We start from the raw sequence: 14,870 nt of genomic DNA, 5'->3' as shown, positions 1-14,870 counted from the left end.
GTGCTTTGCAGTGCTTAGCCTGTCAAATAAATGGTACAATGGAAGTCTACCGGCAAGATGCATTGTGGGGTCATTCAAAAGTAACAGCACCACATCACACCAACGCATTTAACTTGCATTGTCACATGCGTTACCATAATACCATACTGTGAAAGGGCCCTTGCAGCTGCTTCACATCACAAAATGCTGAGCATTGTGACTCCATCCTCTGACCCCTACCACTGAGTGCTGTGGTTCCATCCTCTGACCCCTACCACTGAGAGCTGTGGTTCCATCCTCTGACCCCTACCACTGAGAGCTGTGGTTCCATCCTCTGACCCCTACCACTGAGAGCTGTGGTTCCATCCTCTGACCCCTTCCACTGAGTGCTGTGGTTCCATCCTCTGACCCCTTCCACTGAGTGCTGTGGTTCCATCCTCTGACCCCTACCACTGAGTGCTGTGGTTCCATCCTCTGACCCCTACCACTGAGTGCTGTGGTTCCATCCTCTGACCCCTACCACTGAGCATTGTGACTCCATCCTCAGACCCCTACCACTGAGTGCTGTGGTTCCATCCTCTGACCCCTACCACTGAGTGCTGTGGTTCCATCCTCTGACCCCTACCACTGAGAGCTGTGGTTCCATCCTCTGAACCCTACCACTGAGAGCTGTGGTTCCATCCTCTGACCCCTACCACTGAGTGCTGTGGTTCCATCCATCCTCTGCCCCCTGCCACTGAGTGCTATAGGTCCATCCTCTGACCCTTACCACTGAGAGCTGTGGTTGCATCCTCTGACCCCTACAACTGAGAGCTGTGGTTCCATCCTCTTACCCCTACCACTGAGTGCTGTGGTTCCATCCTCTGACCCCTACCACTGAGTGCTGTGGTTCCATCCTCTGACCCCTACCACTGAGTGCTGTGGTTCCATCCTCTGACCCCTACCACTGAGTGCTGTGGTTCCATCCATCCTCTGCCCCCTGCCACTGAGTGCTATAGGTCCATCCTCTGACCCTTACCACTGAGAGCTGTGGTTGCATCCTCTGACCCCTACAACTGAGAGCTGTGGTTCCATCCTCTTACCCCTACCACTGAGTGCTGTGGTTCCATCCTCTGACCCCTACCACTGAGTGCTGTGGTTCCATCCTCTGACCCCTACCACTGAGTGCTGTGGTTCCATCCTCTGACCCCTACCACTGAGTGCTATAGGTCCATCCTCTGACCCCTACCACTTAGAGCTGTGGTTCCATCCTCTGACCCCTACCACTGAGTGCTGTGGTCCCATTCTCTCACCCCTTCCACTGAGTGCTGTGGTTCCATCCATTCTCTAGCCCCTGCCAGTGAGTGCTATAGGTCTATCCTCTGACCCCTACCACTGAGAGCTGTGGTTGCATCCTCTGACCCCTACAACTGAGAGCTGTGGTTCCATCCTCTTACCCCTACCACTGAGTGCTGTGGTTCCATCCTCTGACCCCTACCACTGAGTGCTGTGGTTCCATCCTCTGACCCCTACCACTGAGTGCTGTGGTTCCATCCTCTGACCCCTACCACTGAGTGCTATAGGTCCATCCTCTGACCCCTACCACTTAGAGCTGTGGTTCCATCCTCTGACCCCTACCACTGAGTGCTGTGGTCCCATTCTCTCACCCCTTCCACTGAGTGCTGTGGTTCCATCCATTCTCTAGCCCCTGCCAGTGAGTGCTATAGGTCTATCCTCTGACCCCTACCACTGAGTGCTATAGGTCCATCCTCTGACCCCTACCACTGAGCATTGTGGCTCCATCCTCTGACCCCTATCACTGAGAGCTGTGGTTCCATCCTCTAAACCCTACCACTGAGTGCTGTGGTTCCATCCTCTGACCCCTACCACTGAGTGCTGTGGTTCCATCCTCTGACCCCTACCACTGAGAGCTGTGGTTCCATCCTCTAAACCCTACCACTGAGTGCTGTGGTTCCATCCTCTGACCCCTTCCACTGAGTGCTGTGGTTCCATCCTCTGACCCCTTCCACTGAGTGCTGTGGTTCCATCCTCTGACCCCTTCCACTGAGTGCTGTGGTTCCATCCTCTGACCCCTACCACTGAGAGCTGTGGTTCCATCCTCTAAACCCTACCACTGAGTGCTGTGGTTCCATCCTCTGACCCCTTCCACTGAGTGCTGTGGTTCCATCCTCTGACCCCTTCCACTGAGTGCTGTGGTTCCATCCTCTGACCCCTACCACTGAGTGCTGTGGTTCCATCCTCTGACCCCTTCCACTGAGTGCTGTGGTTCCATCCTCTGACCCCTACCACTGAGTGCTGTGGTTCCATCCTCTGACCCCTACCACTGAGTGCTGTGGTTCCATCCTCTGACCCCTTCCACTGAGTGCTGTGGTTCCATCCTCTGACCCCTACCACTGAGTGCTGTGGTTCCATCCTCTGACCCCTTCCACTGAGTGCTGTGGTTCCATCCATCCTCTAGCCCCTGCCAGTGAGTGCTATAGGTCTATCCTCTGACCCCTACCACTGAGTGCTATAGGTCCATCCTCTGACCCCTACCACTGAGCATTGTGACTCCATCCTCTGACCCCTATCACTGAGTGCTGTGGTTCCATCCTCTGACCCCTATCACTGAGTGCTGTGGTTCCATCCTCTAAACCCTACCACTGAGAGCTGTGGTTCCATCCTCTAAACCCTACCACTGACTGCTGTGGTTCCATCATCTGACCTCTACCACTGAGCATTGTGACTCAATTTTGGTCTCATCTGACCAGAGCACCTTCTTCCACATGTTTGCTGTGTCCCCCCCTGAGGCTTTCTCTCATCAATGGCTTTCTTCTTGCCACTCTTCCTTAAAGGTCAAATTTGTGGAGTGCACAACTAATAGTTGTCCTGTGGACAGATTCTCCCACCTGAGCTGTGGATCTCTGCAGCTCCTCCAGAGTTACCATGGGCCTCTTGGCTGCTTCTCTGATCAATGCTCTCCTTGCCCGGTCTGTCAGTTTAGGTGGGCGGCCATGTCTTGGTAGGTTTGCAGTTGTGCCATACTCTTTCCATTTTCGGATGATGGATTGAACAGTGCTCCGTGCGATGTTCAAATTTGGGATTTTTTTTTTTGTGACCTAACCCTGCTTTAACCACATGCTAACCGGGCCATAGCCGAAATACGACTGCAGCACAGTTGGCTTATTCTGGGAGGGGGTCCATGGACATCCTCGCAGAATCTTGCTCCCGCACTCCCCCAGGAACCTCCATGCCCCATTAGACCCAGCGCATCACGGATCATGGGAAATGGCCGCCATTTCACAGAGCGATCACTTCTAAACAAACTGGCGTCACATCCAGTTCCTCTCTCCCCTCCCCATACCTATTGGTCCAGTGCGAGAGGAGAGATCAAGTGCTGCAGCAATGTGGGCTGGATGTGTAGTGTCCACAGTGCTGCTCTGTGCCCAATCCAACCATCTATCCATCCATGCTCACAGAAGAACTCATCCACCCATGCTCATCCATGCTCAGAAGTACTCATCCATTTATCCTATCTATACTCATCCATGCTCAGAAGTACTCATCCATCCATACTCATCCATGCTCAAAAGTACTCATCCATCCCATCAATACTCATCCATGCTCAGAAGTACTCATCCATCCATACACATCCATGCTCAGAAATACTCATCCATCCATCCCATCCACACTCACCCATGCTCAGAAGTACTCATCCATCCATGCCATCCATACTCAGCCATACCCACCCAGCCATACTCATCTATCCACATTCATGGCTCAACCATGCTTAGCCATCCCCATCCACAGCTTATCCATGCCACATCAGTTCACATCCATGCCACTACAGTGCCTCAAAGTGTAATAGGTAGTCCAATTAGATTTGACATTTATGCCCTTAGAACACCTGACAGTGCTCCCTGCATGTTGGGCCTCTCTATGTGGCCAGGCTGTGTAAAAGTCTCACACGTTGTATTGCTGTACTCAGGAGGAGTAGAACAATCTATTTTGGGGTGTAATTATTGCCATGTACATGCTATGTGTTAGAAATATTGTATAAATGGACAACTTTGTGTAAATAAAAATGTGTTTTCATTTTCTTTCCACATATTCCAAAAACTTGTAGAAAAAAAATGACATTTTCAAAAGACTCATTATGCCTCATAGATTACACATTGGGGTGTTTTCTTTTTAAAATGGGGTCATTTTTGGGGAATATCCATTGTCCTGGTGCTCCAAGACCTTCAAAAATGTAATAGGTAGTCAAAAAATTAGATGTGTAATTTATAGACATGTGCATTCGTTTTCGTCCGAATGCATTTTCGTGCGAATTTCAGGTATTTTCGTTATCGTTTCAGAATCCAAAAAAAGAAAGATCCAACATAAACAAATGCTTTATTTTCGTTTTCCTTGTTACAACAGTTTGATATAGAATAGGAGATTCGACGTGACTCTGACAATAACAATCTGTGTCTATAGAACCTGTGGTCGAATGTGCCTAACCTTACCTCTATTAGTCCAAGATTATATAGAGAAAATATTCGACAGAGAAAAAAGATTTGACAGAGAGAAAAGATTCTGCAAGTTACTGTCCTAAAAAGTGTTTGGGGACCTAAGTCCTGCCCCAGGGGACATGTATCAATGCAAAAAAAAGTTTTAAAAAAGGCAGTTTTTTCGGGAGCAGTGATTTTAATAATGATTAAAGTGAAACAATAAAAGTGAAATATTCCTTTAAATTTCGTACCTGGGGGTTGTATATACCCTGTGAAGAGGCGCATGTTTTCCGTGCTTAGAACTGTCCCTGCACAAAGTGTCATTTATGCAGGAAAAAAAGTCCTTTAAAATCACTCGCAGCTATTTTGAATTGTCGGCTCCGTAATACAGAGAACACTCATTGAAAGTCATTGATAAAAAAATAAATAAATAAAAAAGCGTGGGGGTCCCCCATATTCAATCACCAGGCCCTTCAGGTCTGGTATGGATATTAAGGGGAACCCTGCCTCAAATTTAAAAAAAAATTGACGTGGGGGTCCCCCTAAAAATCCATACCAGACCCTTTATCCGAGCACGCAACCTGGCAGGCCACCGGAAAAGAGGGGGGACGAGAGAGCGCCCCCCTCCCTCCTGAACCGTACCAGGCCCCATGCCCTCAACATTGGGAGGATGCTTTGGGGGTCTGTGACCCCTCAAAGCACCTTGTCCCCATGTTTATGAGGACAAGGGCCTCATCCCCACAACCCTGGCCAGTGGTTGTGGGGGTCTGCGGGCGGGGCGCTTTTCAGAATCTGGAAACCCCCACGTCAATTTTTTTTTTAAATTTAACGCGGGGTTCCCCTTAACCACTTGCCGACCGCCGCACGACGATGTACGTCCTATTTTTGAAGAGGGATATCTCGGTAACGGCAGCAGCTGCTGCCACAACCGAGATATCCATCTCTTCAGGCAGAGGTCGGCTGTACGATAACGGTGGTTTCCGCGGCAGATTCGCCGCGAGATCACCGCTATCGGCGGCGGGAGAGGTGCCACCCCCCCTCCCGCCGCCCTCCCGCACCTTCCGCCGCTTACCGGAGCCGTCGGTAGCGGCGGAGGCGATCGGGTCCTTTCATCTGCTGGGCATAGAGACAAGTGAGGCTAAGATGGCCCCCACTCGTCTCTATACCATAGGAGGGCGGAAGCGACGTCAAAACGTCACTTCCGCCCATACCTCTTAAAGGTATATTTTTTTTAAATGTCAGATTTTTTTTTTTGCATTTTAGCCCAAATATGAGATCTGAGGACTTTTTGACCCCAGATCTCATATTTAAGAGGACCTGTCATGCTTTTTTCTATTACAAGGGATGTTTACATTCCTTGTAATAGGAATAAAAGTGGTCCATTTTTTTTTTTTTAAAACAGTGTAAAAATAAATAAAATCAATTAAAATAAATAAGAAAACAAAAATTTTTTTTAAAAAAAAACACCCCGTCACGACGAGCTTGCGCACAGAAGCGAGCGCATACGTGAGTAGCGCCCGCATATGAAAACGGTGGTCAAACCACACATGTGAGGTATCGCCGCGATCGGTAGAGCGAGAGCAATAATTCTAGCCCTAGACCTCCTCTGTAACGCAAAAAATGCAACCTGTAGAATTTTTTAAATGTCGCTTATGGAGATTTTTGAGGCTAAAAGTTTGACGCCATTCCACGAGCGGGCGCAATTTTGAAGCGTGACATGTTGGGTATCAATTTACTCGGCGTACCATTATCTTTCACAATATAAAAAAAAATTGGGCTAATTTTACTGTTGTCTTATTTTTTTATTCAAAAAAAGTGAATTTTTTCCAAAAAAAGTGCGCTTGTAAGACCGCTGCGCAAATACGGTGTGAAAAAAAGTATTTCAATGACCGCCATTTTATTCTCTAGGGTGTTAGAAAAAAAACAATATAAAATGTTTGGGGGTTCTAAGTAATTTTCTAGCAAAAAAATGTTTTAAACATGTAAACACCAAGTCTGAAAAAGAGGCCTGGTCCTTAAGTGGTTAATATCCATACCAGACCTGAAGGGCCTGATAATTGAATTTGGGGAACCCCCACACTTTTTTACTTATTTTTTTTTTTTTTTATCAATGACTTTCAATGAGTGTTCTCTGTATTACGGAGCCGACAATTCATAATCGCTGCGAGTGATTTTAAAAGACTTTTTTTCCTGCATAAATGACACTTTGTGCAGGGACAGTTCTAAGCACGGGAAACATGCGCTCCTTCACAGGCATACTATAGACACCCCCCAGGTACGAAATTTAAAGGAATATTACACTTTTATTGTTTCACTTTAATCATTATTAAAATCACTTCTCCCGAAAAAACTTCAGTTTTTAAAACTTTTTTTTGCATTGATACATGTCCCCTGGGGCAGGACCCAGGTCCCCAAACACTTTTTAGGACAGTAACTTGCATATTAGCCTTTAAAATTAGCACTTTAGATTTTGAGCGTTGGAGTCCCATAGACTTTAATAGGGTTCTAAAGTTCACACGAAGTATGCTATATACTAGCTCCGTCGAATGCTCTTTATACATTCGACAGACAGCATAAGCCTTCAAAGACAGATTCGACTGTAATTCATGTGGATTTTCGGACGAATGCAATTTTTGAACGAAAAACTAAATAAATAAAAACGAATTTCGGGAGTAACTAAATAAATTAATTTTTCGGACGAAAACGAAATTACGAAACAAAATATTTTACTCTGCACATGTCTAGTAATTTATACCCCTAGAACGCCTGATAGGGCTCCCTGCATATTGGACCTCTGTATGTGGTAACCCTTTGTAAAAGTCTCACACATGTGGTATTGCCATACTCGGGAGTATTGCTTTTCAGGAGCTTTGGAAGTGCTGCCCATTCATTCCAGTGGGCAGGGGCGGTGTAGGAGCGCTGTGTTCACCGCCTCAGACATTCTGTTTAAAGGACTTTTCTTCCCGTCCAGCAAGCGCACTGCCCCAGTGTGAAAGCACTTGAGCTTTCACACTGGGGAGTCGCGAGAGGCGCTTTACAGGTGCTATTTTTAATGCTAAAATGCCTGAAAACTTCCTCAGTGTGAAAGGGGTCTTGTGGATAACTAAAGGCAAAGCTTCTTTTTTTTTTTTACTCTTGAGTGGAGAGCCTGTTTTTATTGCTGTCTGTGCCCTCATTAGGAAGATTCACCCTCTCTATGGGGTCAATTCACTAACATTTACTGCTTGCAATAACGCAACTTCCGCCCATAGCTATTTTTTTTTAAATGACTTTTTTTTATTTTTTTTTTATTGCATTTTTGTGTAAATATGAGATCTGAGGTATTTTTGACCCCAGATCTCATATTTAAGAGGTCCTGTCAAGCTTTTATTCCATTACAAGGGATGTTTACATTCCTTGTAATAGGAAAAAAGTGATGCAATTTTTTTCTTTTTTTAAAAAAAAGAACAGTGTAAAAATAAAAGGTAAAAAAAAAAGAAAATGTATATGTGTATATATATATATATATATATATATATATATATATATATATATATATACAGTGTTTCCCTGAAAATAAGACCTTCCCTTGAAAATAAGACCTAGCGTTATTTTCCAGGAGGGCTGCAATATAAGCCCTACCCCGAAAATAAGCCCTAGTTTAAAGTGTTTGTAACATCCTATAATCCACTCTATTACAGTAGTATATAATGTACAATGTGTGTGTTTTCTGTAATATAAATGCAGGGAAGAGAGCTCTGGCGGGTCACAGAAACGCAGAACGGTGCTATAACGAAGGTATTTTTGCACAATTATATTACACACACATTATACATTATATAATACTGAAATATAGTGAATTATAGGATTTTACAAGCATTTGGTTTTTTTTGTTTTATAATTCTTTATTTTTCTTTTATTGTAACCATTTTATTCTTAATCTTACAAAACAGTGGTATACCTCTTTCATATAACAATTCCCATCAATAACATATAATCACCTCATTTAACTCACTTCCATCTCCATATTACTTATTAAGTTGCCTTCTCATTTTACCATTACAAATATATACCTTTATTATTTTTTCTTAACCCCTTCCCTCTCAACTATATCCTGGTACCGCCTCGAATAAACTGTTCTCTAAATTGAAAATATGGGGCCCATATCCTACGATATTTCTCCTCTTTTCCCTTCATTGACTTAGTCAAATCCTCCATTTGTTGTATTTCTGAAATCCTTGCCAGCCACTGAGATCTCGTAGGAGATGTATTGCTTTTCCACAATGCTAGAATACATGCTTTGGCTGCAATAAGCAGATGTTTTACTAATGAGTCTTTATAATTTACGTTCGATGTTGAAGTATCATGTAATAAATAGGCTGCAGGATTTTCTCCCAGAGACACACCCGTGATCGTTTTCTATCGTTATTTCAACCATCTTCCAAAAATCCCTTAATTTTGAGCATCCCCAGAAAATGTGCATCATGGTGCCTGCTCATTCTTCACATCTTCAGCATACATCAGATACTTGAGGGAACATCTGATGTATTGCTGCCGGGTTTCTGTACCATCTCGTAAGTATTTTATACCCTCCTTCCTGATACCTACTTTCCACAGAGGCCTTATGGGCAAACAATAGAATCTTCTCTCTTTGACTCTGTGAGAAAGACACACCTAGGTCTTCCTACCACCGCTGTAAGAAGGGCAGGGTCTTTGGGGTCTCGTCTTCAATCAGTAGGCTATATAAGTGAGACAATGCGTGTCTCACCGGTTCTCCCTTAACCACCTCGCGCCCGCCCTATAGCCGAATGACGGCTGTAGAGCAGGCGCGTTCGTCTGGGAGGCCGTCTCTGAACGACCTAATGTTTACTCCTGCAATGTGCGCCGTCGCGGGCGCGCATCGCGGAAGTTCTGTGTTCGCCGCGTCCCCCGGGGACAGGCAAACACAGATCGCTGTAAACGGCCAATCACAGCAGCCGTTTACAGCGTGATCGGCATGTCCAATGGGAGATGATCTCATATGTAAACATATGAGATCATCTCTCAGTGCCGCTCTCCCTCCTCACACAGACAGTGTGAGAGGGGAGAGATGAACGGCAGCCGTTCTGCCTTGAGAAAAAAAAAAAAGTAAAAAAAAAAAAGTGCCATCCTCCCCCAGCAGTGCCATCCTCCCCCAGCAGTGCCATCCACCCCAGTGATATCCACCCCAGTGCCACCTGCCCCCAGTGCCATTCACCCCAGTGCTACCTGCCCCCAGTGCCATCCACCTCAGTGCTATCTGCCCCCAGTGCTACCTGCCCCCAGTGCCACCTGCCCCCAGTGCCACCTGTTGTCAGTGCCATTTGTCCCCAGTGCCATCTGTCATCAGTGCCACGTATAAGTGCCATCTGTCATCAGTGCCACGTGTCATTAGTGCCACATAGTGCCATCTGTCATCAGTGCCATGTATTAGTGCCATCTGTCATCAGTGCCACGTATCAGTGCCATTTGTCATCAGTGCCACCTGTCAGTGTCACGTGCCATCTGTTGTCAGTGTCACGTGTCATCAATGCCACTTATCAGTGCCATCTGTCATCAGTGTCACGCGTCATCGGTGCTATGTATTAGTGCCATCTGTCATCGGTGGCACGTATTAGTGCCACGTATTAGTGCCATCTGTCATCAGTGCCACGTATTAGTGCCACGTGTCTTCAGTGCCACGTATTAGTGCCACGTGTCATCAGTGCCACGTATAAGTGCCACGTGTCATCAGTGCCACATATTAGTGGCATCTGTCATCAGTGCCACATATTAGTGCCATCTGTCATCAGTGCCACGTATAAGTGTCATCATTGCCACGTATCAGTGCCATCTGTCATCAGTGTCACGTGTCATTGACCTGGTGCTTCAAAAGTGTAATAAATAGTCAACAAGTTAGATGTGTAATTTATGTTCCTAGAACACATGATGGCGCTACCTGCATGTTGGGCCTCTCTATGTGGCCAGGCTGTGAAAAAGTCCCACACATGTGGTATTGTAATACTCAGGAGGAGTAGCAGAGTTTTTTGGGGGGTGTCATTTGTGGTATACACATGCCACGTGAGAGAAATAACCTATTACAATGACAATTTTGTGGAGAAAAAAAAAATGAAAAATCTTAATTTTGCAAAGAATTGTGGGAAAAAAATGACAACATCAAAAAGCTCACTATGCCTCTTACTAAATACCTTGGAATGTCCACTTTCCAAAAAGGGGTCATTTGGGGGGTATTTGTACTTTCCTGACTTGTTCGGGTCACAAGAAGCGAGATAGTCCACCAGTACATCAGATGTGATCAATTTTGTGCGATTCGCACCACAGCTTGTAGACTCTCTAACTTTCACAAAGACCAAATAATATCCACTAATTTGGGTTATTTTTACCAAAGATATGTAGCAGTATAAATTGTGGCCAAAATTTATGAAGAAAAATTTATAATTTGCATAGTATTGTCACAGAAACAAAGAAATATGCGTTTTTTTTCAAAATTTTCGGTCTTTTTTCATTTATAGCGCAAAAAATAAAAACCCCAGAGGTGATCAAATACCACCAAAAGAAAGCTCTATTTGTGGGAAAAAAAGGACAAAAAATTCATTTGGGTACAGTGTTGCATGACTGAGTAATTGTCATTCAAAGTGTGAGAGCACCGAAAGCTGAAAATTGGTCTGGGCAGGAAGGGTGTTTAAGTGCCCAGTAAGCAAGTGGTTAAGCATAATTGTTCAAAGGTCAATAAGTCCTTTAAAACCTCTGAACTTTTCATCTTAGACCGAATATACATACTCAACTGGTTCCTATGCATGAAATCTAACTCTCCTGAAAAGTTTCTTTCAATCTCTCTTATAAACATAACTCGTCCTTCTGTAGAGAAATGAAACAGCCTACTGATACCCCTACTTGCCAGAGCCCTGAGGCAGGGATCCGTCACTCCTGGTTGAAATGTTGGTGTTCCAAGGACTGGAGTCATCAGGGTTGGATCTGGCGAGATACCAGTACTTTTAAACAATCTTTTAACTGTTCGTATAGTTCCACCCACTACTGGGTGCCTCTTCGCCGACTGAGGGATATCTCTTTCTGGGATCCATACAATTCCCTACAGTGGGATGTCAATAGTTGCCTGTTCCATATCAATCCATGTTTTGTTTTGTTTTTTGGACACACCAATCCACCACCCTTGACAACTGAGAGGCCTGATAGTATTTCACTGGATCTGGGACCCCAGATCCCCCCCTCTCCTTTGGTGAAGATAGAATATTTCTGCTTAACCACTACAATACAGGGCACTTTCACCCCCTTCCTTCCCAGCCCAATTTTCAGCTTTCAGCGCTCTCGCTCTTTCAGTGACAATTGCGTGGTCATGCTACACTGTACCCAAATGAAATTGTTATCATTTTTTTCGCACAAATAGAGCTTTATTTTGGTGTTATTTATTCACGACTCCGTTTTTTTTTTTTTGCGATATAAGCGCAAAAATAGCGGAAATTTGGAAAAAAAACTATATTTTCTTTTTTCTATTTGAAAAGAAATCCAATAAAATCAAATTTTGTCATAAATTTAAGCCAAAATGTATTCTGCTACATGTTTTTGGTAAAAAAAATTCCGTTAAGTGTATAATAATTGGTTTGTGTGATCACGGACATATGTACGCAAATGATCATGTACATATGTGTGCAGGTGATCACGTACATATGTGTGCAGATAATCATTGGGACATGTGATTTTAGTGGGACATATGTGGGGGACATGTTTTTATTATTAGGGACATGTGTTTTTATTATTTGGGGACATGTATGTTTTGGGGACATGTGTGTTTTGGGGACATATGTGGGGACTGTGTTTGTACTGTGTGGTGTGTTGTGTGTGTACACTACACTGATGATCAGTGAGTAAAAAGCTGTAAAAAGCAGCCCATACTCACTGATCATCAGCCGGCTGCAGCGATCTGCTCTCTTCTCCTCAGCGGTGACTTCCGTGTGAGGAGAGGAGAGCCGATTGCCTAGCAACCGGCTGTTTGTTTACATCACATGACGGCCGTGATTGGACACGGCCGTCATGTGATCAGGAGGGCCAATCACAGAGCCCTCCTGCCGATCTGAGATGTGCCGTGTCCGGGTGACACGAGCACATCGGGATCGCGCCGCTGCGCGGGCGCGCGCGCGCGCGATCCCGCTGCTCCTGAATGACGTTCCCAAACGTCCTATCAGGAGCAGGCGGCTCCCACCCGGCCGTATATACGCATTGGCCGGGTGGGAAGTGGTTAATCTCATTGATTTTCCAGCCCAAATAAAACTCATAATCTCTGATCTAATCTCCCTCAAGAATTTTATTGGAATTTTTATGGGAATTGTTTGAAAAAGATACAACAACATTGGCATGACATTCATTTTGATAATATTAATCCTGCCAAACCAGGTAAAAGTCTCTCTGTTCCAGTGTCGGAAATCCAATCTGAATTGTCGAGCTATTGGGACATACCGTATTTATCGGCGTATAACACGCACTTTTTCCCCCTTAAAATCGGGGGAAAGTCGTGGGTGCGTGTTATACGCCGATCCCCACTGTCTGTGAGGCTAAAATACTGAGCGGCGCCGAAAAAGACTGAGCGGCGCCAAAAAAGACAGAGCGGCGCCGAAAAAGGCTGAGCCGTCTGCTCGGCTCCGCTCGTAGTCCCGCCTCCCTGCTGTTTCTGGTGCGAGTGCTGCCAAAAAAGACCGAGCCGACTCTACTGTGTGCTCGGCTCGGCTTGCAGTCCCGCCCATACTGGGCGGGACTGCGAGCCGAGCCAAGCCGAATACACAGTAGAGTCGGCTCAGTCTTTTTCGGCAGCGCTCGCTCCAGAAACAGCAGGGAGGCGGGACTACGAGTGGAGCCGAGCAGACGGCTCAGCCTTTTTCGGCGCCGCTCTGTCTTTTTCGGGGGGGCTCGCTCGGTCTGTCTCGGCGGCGGGATATTTAAACACGGGCAAGGCTGCAAACGGCGCTGGGGAGCTGGAAATGACACTGGCAAGCTGCAAATGACACTCTACAAGGCTGCAAACAGCGGTGGGCAAGCTGCAAATGACACTGATCATTCTGCAATTATGGACAAGGCTGCAGATGCACACTGATAAGGCTGCATTGACGGGCATTTAAATGGAAGTTTTTTTTCCCTTAAACTTCCCTCCTAAAACTTTTTTCCTTAAAATGCCCTCCTAAACTTGGGGTGCGTGTTATACGCCGATAAATACGGTAGTTCAATAAAAAAATTCTAGATAACTTCTTCGGTATCTTTATTCCCAAATAACCAAGATGGGATTCTGACCACTTAAAGGAGAATTGTGATCTGATGTTGTAGGGTAGTATCCAATTCCACCCCCATCGCCTCTGATTTTTCATAGTTTATCTTAAAGTTGGACAGATCTCCATACGTCCATATTTCCTGTAGCAGTGTGTCAGGAACCATGAAACAGACTGAGACAAAAGTACAATCAAATCACACTTGTTTATTAATAAAAATAAAAAGGTAAATAGAAAAAAGCATAGTCAAGCATAGCCAGAGTCCAGTAGCCAGATCGGGTAGTCGGCCAGTCCAAAGTTCATAAACCAGATCGGGCAATCAGCCAGTCCAGAAGTCAGGGATTCAAGGAGAGCAACTGCAAGCAGGATAAGAAGCCAGGAGGGATGTCAGCAAGCCAGTCTTGAAACTAACAGCAGGAGATGGTTCCTTGTGATGTGACCAATGCAAAGGCAAAGGAAAGAGTGAGCTGGAAGGCTTTAAATAGGCAGGTCAGACGAGCATCATCGGGAACAGCTGGTAACTGTGGAAAGAGAAGAGAGCTGGCAATTAGACGACAGCTGAGTGGCCAGCCCAGAGGAGGAAGGGCTAAGCCAGCCCTGACACAGTGATGGAAGAGAGGTCAGGGGGGACGTGATAAGAAACATCAGATCATCCGCATAAGCAGCAACTTTATGTTCTCTGTTCTTTGTCCATATCCCCCTGATATCCCTGTTAGCTCTAATCATTCTGAGGAGTGGCTCAAGGGTCAAGATAAAGATAATGGGTGAGAGTGGGCAACCCTGACGGGTCCCATTTAGTATAGAGAAAGGCTCCGACAATATATCATTGATCTTAACTCGGGCTGACGGTTTAGAATATACATTTAATATCCAACTCTGCATTCCCAGCCCAATATGTTGGATCATAGCCATTAAAAATCTCCAGTCAACTCTATCAAAAGCTTTCTCCGCATCAGTGAAGATCAGCACTAGAGGTCTAGGCTGAGTTTGAGATAAATGTATAGCACCCGCTGCGTATTTTCTCTACCCTCTCTATCTGGTGTAAAACCCACCTGATCCGGGCCTATCAGATTAGGGATATGACTCAGTAATCTAGAAGCAATAATCTTTGTAAAAATCTTTAGGTCCACATTGAGCAGGGATATTGGGC

This window comes from Lithobates pipiens, unplaced genomic scaffold (genome assembly GCF_037356315.1).
Source record: "Lithobates pipiens isolate NorthernLeopardFrog02 unplaced genomic scaffold, aLitPip1_a1.2 Scaffold_16, whole genome shotgun sequence".
NCBI lineage: Eukaryota > Metazoa > Chordata > Amphibia > Anura > Ranidae > Lithobates > Lithobates pipiens.
This window is presented reverse-complemented; position numbering follows the sequence as displayed.